General features: G+C 37.3%; 1 non-coding gene and 1 pseudogene across 1 annotated transcript; both read right to left on the reverse strand.

Moving 5' to 3' along the window:
* Positions 1 to 3,663: 3,663 nt before the first annotated feature.
* On the reverse strand, positions 3,664 to 3,789 carry LOC111816745. The gene has a single exon (XR_002821081.1). It is a non-coding gene; the product is annotated as a U6atac minor spliceosomal RNA (small nuclear RNA).
* A 5,978-nt stretch (positions 3,790 to 9,767) lies between these two features.
* Positions 9,768 to 10,995, reverse strand: LOC101585703 (annotated as a pseudogene).
* Between the last annotated feature and the right edge of the window lie 631 nt (positions 10,996 to 11,626).

Below are 11,626 nucleotides of genomic sequence, written 5' to 3' on the forward strand. Positions count from 1 at the left end.
TTAGAAGCAGTTAGAAATTCTTTTACTGCAGTGTTTTTTTCAAATTGGATTTCCTCCCTATGTTTCTGTAGTTGCTTCTTTACTTCAGATGCTATGAGTTCTGACAGTTCTTTTTTTATTTCAGAAAAGAATTGCGCTCTGAGTTCCTCTATAACTTTCTGCTGCTACTTATTTACTATCGATGCTCTTAATTCATGCATTTGAGCCGAGCTAGTGTCCTCTGCATTTGTTCTGTGTGGGCATTCTGTTTCCTCCATATGTTTCTGCATTTGATTCTTTACTGGAGATGTTATTATTTCAGGGATTTCTTTTTTTATTTCCCATTTGAGTTCCTCTATACCTTTCTGCATCTGTCTCTTTGTTTCAGAAGCATTTGATTCATTGCTTTCAGCTATTTGATTCCCAATTTGTTCTGTGTTAGGGTCCTCTGCACTTGTTACAAGTGGTCTAGGGTTCTGAGGTTGCATTTTGTTCCTTCCTGTCATTTTGTGTAGCACTGTCTTCTGACCTTTGTTGTAGATCTTCGTTGTAGTTATAACCTTAGCACGTACTGAAGTTCAGGTGTAGATCTACAAAGTTTGGATTTATCCAGATGTGCCTGGCTTGGGTCTGGGTGCTGTGCTCAGCTCCTTCGTGCTGCTGCCCTTGAGGGTGAACCTTTTGTGCCCCTCTGGTAAGATTTTATGCTCCTGGACTAGGTGGGTGTTTCTATCCTCTACACTCTCTGCAGGGATTGCAGCTGCAGGGTTTCATCCCAGGCATATATTCCAAGTCTGAGCTGAGCCTGGATTAGGACTTGTTCTGGGGTTTACCGGAACATGGCAGAAATTCCTACTCGGTGGCCAGGGTGGGTAAGGTGCTGAGGAGTGCTGGGGGGCGTCCCTAGGGGTGGAAGAGAGTCTCACCCATGCTGCACCTGGGCTGGGACAGGTAGTCGTTCCCCTGGATGACAATCTTATATCAAATATATATTTCAAAAACATTTTTATCCAAGAATATGACCTGTTTCTCTAAACACTATCCTTTGTAAAGCAGAAAATTTTAATTTTAATAAAGTACATAATATGGTTTTCTTCATGAATTATGCCTTCAGTATCACCAACTCAAGTTTACCTAAATTTTCTCCTTTGTGTTCTTCAAGAAGTCATAGAAGTTTGCATTTTATATTTAAGTATGTGATCCATTTTGAGTTCAGGTCTATTTATTTTACATGTTGATATCCAGCTGTTGAAGTATCATTTGTTGCAAAGTACAAAGCCTAATTATATTGTTTTTCCTTTCTCTTTGGGCTATAACAAGCCTTGGAGTTGTGACTTTAGAGCTAGGTAAATTTGAAGGCAAAGTGAATAGACTACAAGGGAGAGTAATTTGCACATGTGATGCAAGATGTCCTGTAGGTTTGTTACAGGCTTACTTTAACCTATTTGACTTAATGCTCCAAAGTAAATGTAATTTAATTGTAATAGCATAGCAAAGTATGATAAGTAGCTTTACTTGTATGTTTAAAAAGTCATCTGTTCACATGCTTAAATCTGGGTATCAGAATTTAAGCAACTGCTGAAATGTATAACTATTTCTTTAATATACTGATTACAAAGCAAAAAAAGAAAGAAAAGAAAAGAAAGATACACCCTGTATTCACTGAATTCCCTTTGCTCCTTTGTCAAAGATTACTTTTCTGTATTTGTGTGGGTTTCTTTCTGTTTTTAGGTTCATTTTGATCTATTTGTACATTTAGATATCCATATTGATCACATTCATGATGGGCAATTTGTACCTCTACATGGTATGTCTTGAATCCTCCTTATTGCCATTCCTGTCCCCTACCCTCAAACCCTCTTCCCCTGCTTGCTCACAAAGCTTTGTTGTCATTTAAACCTTCTTTTCTCATTTTCTAAATTTCTTGTCCTTGCTTTCCAACCTTCCTCTTCCCTAGTTCTCTTTTCCTTTTGAAGTGTTTCTTCTTATTTCATGCATCTATTGTACATTTCAGTTCTTATTTACATTATCAGTTTCTCACACCAGACAGATAATACTATTTTTACAAATGTGTGTTCAATCTATTCTACTTCGTAGTATGGTCTTATCCACTTAAATATAAATGTCTCAATTGATCCTTCTTTATGGCTGAGCAATATTTTATTGTATAAAAATGTATATCTTTATATCAGTTCCTCAGGTGATGGACATTTGGATTACTTGCTAAATTAGCTGTTAAAAAACTGTGCTTCTATAAACATGGGTATTGTGTGGATGCTTTTAATTCTTCCAGGAAAACACCTAAAAAGGGAAGATCTAGGTCAAGTGAGATCTCTAATCCAAGATTTTTGAAGAGTCTCCACACTTATTTCCACAGTGGTTGCACCAACCTACATTCCCACCAATAGTGGAGAAGGATTACTTTTTGCCCAAAGTACTGCAAGTATTTTTTAGTAGTTGTTTTCATAATACCCATTCTTTCTGGAGTGATGTGGAATCTCAATATTATTTTAGCTTTCATTTCTTGAATGATCAGTGGTACCGAACATTTTTCATGTATTTATGCTATTTACAGTTCTTCTGAGAACGGTTTATTGAACTCAGAAGCCCATTTTTGGATTGGATTTTTGAATTAGGAGTCTGATTTTTCTCAGTATTTTATATATTCTAGATATTAGTCCTTAGTCTAAAGAACAGATGAAATTTTTTTCCTACATATGGTATATTGATTCTTTTTTCCCAATCTTTTCCCCTCCCTTCAAGCCCTCTTCCCTGCTTAGTTACAAAGCTTTGTTTCTGTTTAGCATTAGTTTATCATTTTGTTTTGCTTTTCCTTTCCTTCCTTTCCTCTTTCCCTGTCCCTACTTCCTCTTTCCTTTTGAGTAATTTCTTCCTCTTTCACAATATCTATTGTATATTTTGGTCCTTCTTTAATCCTTTAGTTTCTTACACCAAGAAGACGACATAATATTTGCCTTGTTTGCTTTTGGTCTTTTTTTTATTTTACTGTAGTTTTTTGGTTGAATTGTTTCTTTCCTTTTCTTTCTTTTTAAAGATTTTCCCTGACATTTACTTAGTGATTTTGGTGCACTGTAGGTAGTTTTTATGCATCTTTAATTTAAGCCTTTTGGGGCCATTTGTTACCATTTTTCAAGTTTTTCTTTTTCATTTATACTTCATCTTAGCTAATATTCCTCTTCTATCCTTTTTTTTTGAACTGAGGATTGAACTTGGGCCCTTGAGGTTGCCAGGCAAGCGCTTATTCTTTTTTTTCCCCATAATTTTATTGAGAAACAAATAGTAATGAGACAATTTCAAATCAAATTGGTAGGACAGTTTCAATATTTAACACATTGCATACATCTTCCTAGTGGTTAATTGCTGTACAAGATTCGGACATGATATCCTATTTACAAACACTATTAGAACAAATCCCTTTATTCATTAAGAGAATGTAACTATGTATCTATCCTAACCATTTTGAATACACAGATACAAAATGGACATTCATCTGTATCCCCTTTTCTTGTTTAGATCTGTTATTTGAATATTATAGGTGTGTAAACTCAGCAAAATATTCTAAAAGAGTCCAGGAGTCCATAATAGTACTGGGTCTTCCACTTCACTGGCAATGTCAGAAATTGTTGACCTGAGTCCCCTACAGCTCAACATAACAGCATGGTTTAAAAACAGTGGTTAGATGCCACGAAGTAGGTGGCAATGCCTTAACCATATGCGTATTGTCAGGCCTGAGGGTCTTTTCCATCCTTGTCAAGAGGAGTGCTAACCTTCTCTCCTTTCATATAACACTGTTTCTTTTTTGGGGGGAGAGGGTGATTATTTTTTGTTTTTGGCACCAAGGACCAAACCCAGGGCTTCCAACTTGCTAGGCAACCATGCTACCACTGAGCCAAATCCCCAGCCCCTAAAACATGAAATTTACACCTTCATGCTCAAGTTATTTCACTTCAAAGTATGGTCTCAAGTTGCACCCATTTACCTAGAAATACCTAAAGTTTATCCTTCTTTATGGCTACATAGTACTCCATAATATTAAAAAAATTTAATCCATTCCTTAGTTTATGGACATTTGGGTTGCTTCCAAGAATTAGCTATAGTAAGCTGTGCTACTATCAACATGGATGCAGATATATCACTGTGGCATAATGTCTTTGCTTCTTCAGGGGAGATATTCAGAAGGGTAATAGCTAGGTCAAATGGTTCCTCTAATCCTAGTGTTTTGAGGAATCTTCACACTGAAATCTTCACTGGGTGCACCAGTCTACACTCTCACCAACAGTGAAAGGTTCCTTTTTCCCCAAAGTCCCATCAGCTATTTTTGATTTCTTGATGATAGCCATTCTTTCCAGGGTGAGATCGAATCTGTGTTGTTTTAATCTTCATCTCTCAAATGACCAGTCACGTTGAACATTTTTTCATATATTTGTTTGCCATTTGTATTTCATCATTTGAGAAGTATGTATTCATTTCAGATACTCAGTATTAAATTGGGTCTATACATTTGTTTCTTTTTGTTTGTTTGCTTGTTTTTACAGTACTGGGGATTGAACTCAGGACCTTGGGCTTACCAGGCAAGTGTGTATTCTACTGAGCTATCTCCCCAGCCCTGGGTATTTACATTTGGAGGGTCTTATTTTTTCAATTTTTTATATGTTCCAGGTATTAGTATAGAGAGAGGGAACTGTTTTAAAAGGAAATTTTATATATATATATATATATTATTTAGTACAGGATCTACAGGGTCTTGCTACACAGATTAGACTTTTCTTCTGTTTTCAGCATCCCAAGCCCTGGGATTATAGGTGTGTGCCATCACACCCAGGCTCAATCACCATCTCAGTGTGCCCTGGGGGCAGGGCCAGCATGGCACGCCAGGGGTTGAACCCCAGTCCCTATGCCTGCTTAAACAGGTGCTTTAATCTGCTGAGCTCTCTGGCTGGCCCTCAATACATATTTTTAATAAAAGAATATGTAAATGTCCTAGTGTCCTGAGTTGAACCTCCTCCCCCGCCCACAGGATCATGTGTTAGAAGCTTCATCTCCAGTGCAACAATGTTGAGAAGTAGCACTTTTTGGAGGTGATTAGATGTCCTTACATTACTCAGCTTGTTATGCTGTGACAACATACTTTGAGAACAATTTTAAGGAAATTTTATTTTGGCTCTCAGTTTCACACCTTGTGGTCCATGGCTGGCTGGCTCCATTGCTTTTATACATGTGTGATGGAGAAGCATGATAGCAAGAGTCAGGAAGACAGCTCAGTGGGATAAGCACCTCCCTGGCAAGTGAAAGGTCTCAAGTTCAATCCCTGGAATGTAAAATTACAAAAAGAAAGAAACATGATATCAGCATGTGGTAGAGGAAAGCTGGTCTCTCTGTGGTGGCTAGGCAGTGGGGCAGAGGCATGGACAAGCTATGCCCTTCCCGCATAAGTCTCCAGCTACCTACTTCCTCCGACTGAGCTCTAAAATGTTAGAACCCATTCAACTATGAACCTGTCAATGGGTCAACGCTGATGAGCTTAATTCTCTCCTTATCCCATCACATTCCAAGAGCTCCATCTCCAGTATTGCTGCACTGAAGCCAAGCATCAAACAAATGAGACTTGAGAAGTTTGCGTCCAAATCATAGCAGCCTTCATGACTGGTTTATCCTGGGATCAGGTTTGCTATCATAGGACTCCTAATGAAAGGATAGATTCAGCCCCAAACCCTGCTTCCTCTCTCATGCACTCTGGCCATGTTGTGTTTTACCTTTATTAGATACAATATTTTCAGAAGAATTTTTTTTCCTTCTGTACTGTGAAAAACTACACACTGTTCTCTCTTGGCTTGAATGATTTCTACTGAAAAGTCTGTTATCAGGCAAATTAGAGCGCTTGTATACTATTCATTTCTATTCTCTTGTCTTGAGAATCTTGTCTTTATCTTTTGCCTGTGAGACTTTATTATAAGATATGTTGGGTAGACTTTGTTGAGTTAAATTTTACTCTGAAACTCTGACCTTCTTGTAACTAAGTATTTGTATTTTCTGTAAATTTTGAAAGTTTTATTATTAGCACACTGAATAACAGTTTTGCTTGTTTGATAGTCTTAAATCCTTCTTAAAACCCAATAACCCAAAATATTTACTTTTTAAATATTGTCCTAAAGTTGCCTTTACACATTGTTGTTCTATCTTCTTTTTTCTCCTTTGACTGAATTGTCAAGTAGCCTGTCACTGAGATGACTAATTATGTCTTCTGTTTGTTATATTTTGCTATTAATACTAAATGTAACATTTTACATTTTGCGTAGTATATGTTTCAGCTCAAGTATTTCTGTTTAATTTTTTTTAAAGGTCACTCATGCTGTTACTATCTGGTCAGTCTTTAGTGTCTGATTTTGGCTGTTAAGTGGACTCCTGATTTCCTGAAATTTAAGATGCTTGTTTGTAGGTGACATTCTCTGGGCACTGAAGGATTATCTATTTTATTCTAGTGTTTATAGTCTGGTTTTGTTCATACCTTAAAGTATCCAAGAATCTAAGCTAGCTTCTCTTTTTATTTTTGTTTTGTTTCACTTTATTTTTTGGCAGAACCAGGGACTGAACTCAGGCCCTTACACTTGCCAGACAAGCGCTTATTCCACTGAGCCATCTCCCTGGCTCCAAGCTTCTCTTTTAGGTCAGCCATCACTTCCACTATTTAATCACTAGGTGGTATGTATCATAAATCCAAATTTTTCTTCAAGATAGTATTGTTGCTTTTTCAGTGCATGAGGATAATCTAAGCCCAAGTTAGTTCCAAACCTGTGTTGGTGTGTTGTTCAACATAAATCAGGAGACTACTTAAAGAAAGGAAGCTTTCCCATCATACTCTTTCCTGAACTTTAACCCTTTAATCTCTTCCTTCTCAATCAGTTCTTGTATCACTTTTCAATTTTCAAATACTACTGTTGTTACTTATAACACCATAAATTAATTTTCTTTTTTCCAGACTATTTTTGTTAAACATTAACATATTATGAATAATATTTCTTCTCTGGAATCTTTTTTATTTATATTTTTTATAAATTTTATTGAGAAACAAATAGCAATGGGGCAGTTTCAAAATCAATTAGTAGGAGAGTATCAATAATTAGTACATTGATTATTGCTGTGTTCATAGTGGTTATTCATAGTACAAGATGCAGACATGATATCCTGTACAAACAATAACAGTACAAATCTTTCTTCTCATTGAATTAAGAGAAAATACCTGTATATCTATCCTATTTTGTATATACAGATACAAAGTGGTCCTTCCTTTGCATCCCATTTTTGTTTAGTTTTGTTAGAGATGGGTATTCCATTGTCATCTAAATATTGTAGGTGTGTGAATTCAGCAAAGTAATCCAATATAGTCCAGTAGTCCATAATAGTAGTGGGTTATCCATAGGACTGGCAATATCAGAAGTTGTTGACTTGAGCCTTTTACAGCTCAGCATATTAATATGGCTTTACTTTTTATACTTCATTTTTAGACTTTTCTGCTGGGTGGTTAAGACTGTCTCATTCCTATTTTTTTCTTATCAAAATTATTCAAAAAATAGGAGAGATATACAGCTTCATTCTCTTAATTCAATGAATAGAAAGATTTGTTCTTATAGTGTTTGTGAACAGGATATCATGTCTGCATCTTATACAATGAATAACCACTAAGACAATATGCAATGTATTAGTTTTTAAAACTGTGCTAGTAATCGGTTTTGAAACTGTCTCATTGCTAAGTGTTTCTAAATAAAATTATTCAGGTGGGGAGAGAGGGGGAGGATGCTTTTATAGGTCTGGGTCTCACAAAGTGTCTCAGTTTACCAGGTGCAGATCCTTGAAGTTTTAATACATCCATTTGTGCCTAGCTTGGGTCTGGCTGCTGTGTTCAGCTTCTTAATGCTGCAGTCCTTGGAGTTGAAACTTTTGTGCCTCTCTGGCAAGATATTCTGCTCCTGGATTAGCTGGGTAGTTCTTGCCCCTAGCCTCTCTGCAGGGACTTCAGGTACAGAGTTTTACACCAGGCCTTCATTCCAGGACTGGGCTGTGTCTGGAGGGGTCCAGAGAGCAGGACAGAAGGCCTTGCTCACAAACGGGCCTGGGCTGGTTCTGGAGGGATCCCACAGGCAAAGGGGAATGTGGAAGCTTTCCTACACACATGCTGGACCTGGTCTTACCCTGAGTCTGGATGGGTCCCGAGAATGTGGCGGAAGTTCTCATGTTGTGTTTCTGTTTTAGTCTTTAGATCTGTTATAATTTGTATCTACATGTCCCCCCAAAACCTCATTCAGTCATGCAGGTGGGATTCTGAAGTCTATGATTGATTCACAGTACAATGCTGGGATTAAGAGTGTGATTGCTACACTCACCCTAGGGAAGGTGACCTGCATACAATATAAGAGATGGAAAGAGGCTCCTGTGTATGTGTCTCTGTCTATTTGTCTCTGTCTCTGTCTCTTTGTCTCTCTCTGTCATGTGCCACCTGCTGCCTTAGAGCAAGCTGATTATGGACTGAAATCTCTACAAACTTTGAGCTAAATAAACCTTACCTCCTTTAACTTTGGGTGTCAAGTATTTTGTCTCTGCAATGAGAAAAGTAACTCAACTAAGATCTTTGATCCATTTTGATTTTAGTTTAGTTCATGTTGAGAGAGGACTAGATTTAATCTTTTGATTATGGATAGCTAGTTTCCCCAGTACCATTTATTAAAGAGACTATCTTTTCTCCAGTGTATGTTTTTGGCCTTTTAATTACAGATCAGATAGACAAATTGCCTGAAGTTGTTTCTGCAGCCTCTATTCTACTCCATCGGTCATGTGTCTGTTATTGTACCAATACCATGTATTAGAACTTGAAATCTGTGCTTATGATACCTTTAGTTATATTATTATTTGGGATTGCTTTGCTAGTCTGGATCTGTTCTGGTGACATATGAAATTTTGGACTGATGTGTTTAGTTCTGTGAAGAATGCCATTAATATTTTGATTGGTATTTCATTAACTTCGTATGTAGATTTTGGAAGTATGGCCATTTTGACTATATTCTGCTTATCCTTGATAGAGGATATCTTTCTAATTTCTGCTGTCCTTCTTAATCATTTTTTTCAGAGTACAAAAGTTTTCATAGTAAAGGTCTTTTATTTCCTTAGTTGGGTTAATTCCTAAGTATTTAATTTTTCATAATGCGATTGTAAATGGTGTTGTTTTCTTAATTTCTTTCTCACTGGGTTCATTATTGGTGTACAGGAATGAAACTGATTTTTGTGTGTTGATTTTGTATATTATTACACTGCTGAATTTGGCTATTAATTCTAGGAGTCTTCAGTGGAATTTTTGTTTTCTGTGTGGAGAATCATGTTGTCTGTGAGTAATAATGATTTACTTTTTCCTTTCCTTTACATATACCTTTTATTTTTTCTCTCTTGCCTGGTTGCTGCAGTAATGCTTTGAGTACAATACTGAACAGCAGTGGTTACCATGTATTATTTGGATTTTTTTAAACATCTACTTGGTTCAGTTTAGGTAATGCATATTAATCTAGAAATCTATTTCTCCTGAATATTCCCATAAATTATAATGTAGCTTTTCAAAGTATTGCCAGTAAATTTCTGTATTTCTTTCTCCTTATCCCTCTCCCCCTCCATTGTGATTTTGCATTTTATTTATATTTATTTATTTATTTATTTATTTATTTCACCGGGGATTGAACTCAGGCTCTTGCATTTGCCAGGCAAGCTCTTTTTTTTTTATGCTTCAAATGAACTTTATTTTGTATCTTGTATATTGAACACTAACTGAGTTTTAAGAAGGGAAGCACTGCTAAACTGGATAGCCAACGAAGTATATGCCTTCTTGAAACTTAATGGCAAGCTTTCATCCCAGAAACATATGGAGATTCTTGTGGCCTGCAGTTGCATTCCTGTCGCTCAGGGTAATCAATAAAATCTGGGGCAGGCAAACCAGACAAGATCATTAAGGATTTGTTCCAGATTGTGAACGTTGGACAAACTAGAAGGATGAAGGTCACATCAAAAGTATGAAGATGGAGAGAGTTAGCCGGGTCGTAGAAAGACAGCATGTTGTTGTCATAATCCAGGAGGACACCCAGACGCTTCAGCTGTGGGAGCACATCCACCAGCATTTCCTTATTGTTATGTCTCACCACGAAGTTACTATTGCAGCGAGAGAAGACCCAAGAGGAAGCACTCTTGCCAATCCATTCGTTCTTTGGAGCTGATTTGTAGGCAATACCAATTGCATACCATGTTGAGGAACCCATGACTACTTCCCAATAATGGCAGCCACTGTCAATGAATATATTCCCTGTCGCCCCATAGCATCCTGTGCCACTAAATCTCTCTGGGGTGTGGCTTTTCTTCAGAGAACTTTCATCTTTCTCCATCTGCAATCCATCGTTGGAGATTTTCAACTTTCTGTGAGTCACTTTGGGATCCAGCTTAAAGGGTTGACTGTTTTTAGTCTGGTGGGTTCACTGTTCCAGCTGCCTGCTTGGTTAATGGCTTTAACAATGAAGGTACAGCGGGTCCCACTCTGCAGTCCATGTACGGTATAATGGTTTTGTTTAATATTGGGCACAATCATCCAGCTATCCACTGAGTTATACAGGCCTCGTGGCGCCCCGGTCAATCTTGAGCAGCTTACTGCTTCCTTACATTTCCTTATCTCTGGCCACAGGCCCAAACTACACCATGACTTAATGATGAAGTTAGCCTGGCCAGTGAATATGGTGTACTGAAGCTCATAGGAGCTGATGCTGAACTCATCATCCGAGATCCAGTGGACTGTAATGGTGTCATGGGAGGCAGTACAGAGTTCCTCTCGGATAGAGGGTGGGTTGGGGGCTGTTAAATAGTCTAGCCCCTCCAATAGTTTCTTTTCTCTAGAAAAATCTAAAGCAAAGTTTTCAAAGGCATCATTAAAATTGATATCCGGAATCAGAACTTGAGAAGATGCAGTTGCCATAGCGACTCATTTACAACCTTGAAGCAGGACAGTCCCACAATATTCCGTTTCTGGTCTCTTGCTTTCATTCACCACCCCCTTCTTCTTGAACATCCACCTACCTGAGAGACATCTTAGCAGTAACTGGCATGTCATGACAAGCTGCCCATATTCAGAATACCAGAATGACAGGCACTCCAAACATGAAACTACTATTACAAATTACCATCTGCAGTGCAGTAGCAGATAGGACTGCATTCTACTGAGCCATCTCCCCAGGCCCACCTTTTTCATTTTTAATTGCATTGATTTGGATATTTTATTTCTTTGTCTTGATAAGATTGGTTAAGGTTTTCTCTATATTTTTTAGGCCTTTGATTCATTGATTCTTTGCATTTCTGCTCTGATTGTTATAATTTCCTTTTCAGTAATAGCTTTAAGTTTGGATTGTTTCTGTTTTTCTAGGCTCTTAGGAACCTATTTTTTAAATTTTTTAAATAGAGTAAAAATTAGAATTAAAGTGGAAATATTACAAGTGGTACAGAATTTCACTTAACAAAGTTATACAAATTTCACAGCATTTGTTGTGAAACATAGTATTGTCTTCCAACCAGTTATTCATATTACCAGATTTATGCATGTAAAATTGCAAGA

Source organism: Octodon degus, unplaced genomic scaffold, assembly GCF_000260255.1.
Source record: "Octodon degus isolate 3935 unplaced genomic scaffold, OctDeg1.0 scaffold00038, whole genome shotgun sequence".
In the NCBI taxonomy this organism is placed as follows: domain Eukaryota; kingdom Metazoa; phylum Chordata; class Mammalia; order Rodentia; family Octodontidae; genus Octodon; species Octodon degus.